The sequence below is a fragment of the Lithobates pipiens genome, unplaced genomic scaffold (genome assembly GCF_037356315.1).
Source record: "Lithobates pipiens isolate NorthernLeopardFrog02 unplaced genomic scaffold, aLitPip1_a1.2 Scaffold_18, whole genome shotgun sequence".
NCBI lineage: Eukaryota > Metazoa > Chordata > Amphibia > Anura > Ranidae > Lithobates > Lithobates pipiens.
The window spans coordinates 336,748,873-336,749,329 of record NW_027507758.1 but is presented as its reverse complement, the minus strand read 5'-3'; the positions used below and the strand labels follow the sequence as shown (position 1 = coordinate 336,749,329).

At 30.2% G+C, this 457-nt stretch overlaps 1 protein-coding gene across 7 annotated transcripts in view; it reads left to right on the top strand.

Moving 5' to 3' along the window:
• MYO6 (myosin VI) overlaps positions 1–140 on the top strand; it is a 416,768-nt gene extending 416,628 nt beyond the window's left edge. For all 7 annotated transcript variants that reach the window (XM_077487353.1, XM_077487359.1, XM_077487358.1 and 4 more), the window contains one exon: positions 1–140. This exon is cut by the window's left edge and continues 1,974 nt beyond it. The gene's annotated coding sequence lies outside the window, so the exon portion shown is untranslated.
• The last annotated feature ends 317 nt before the right edge of the window (positions 141–457 follow it).

Below are 457 nucleotides of genomic sequence, written 5' to 3'. Positions count from 1 at the left end.
CAGTCATCCTCAAACTGTATGAGAACCTTGTCGTGTCCACAGCTAATGACCATGTTGTGACTCTTGTTATTTATAATTGTCTTCATTATTGTGATGTCCTCTCCGTTAATACGAATAAAATCATTTGGTTGTGACTTGAATCTGATTACTGAAAGTGAACTTCTTGTTTCTTAAATGCTTTAACAGAAATGTATTTATATCACTGTGTTTTACCACCGGTCATGTAAGAAAAAGTTATTGCAACCTGGTCAACAATAAATCAGAATGTCATAAGTTCAGAATCCATTTTAATTTTTTTTATATATATATATATATATATAAATCTACAATTTTTACCACTTAATTACACTGATTGTGCTATTTATCTTTTTAATCCCATTTGAAAGTGGAGGAACATTAAGCTTTGATTTACAAGACCTGAAGTTTGTAATCCTTTGCAAAGGGAATCTTTAATGTT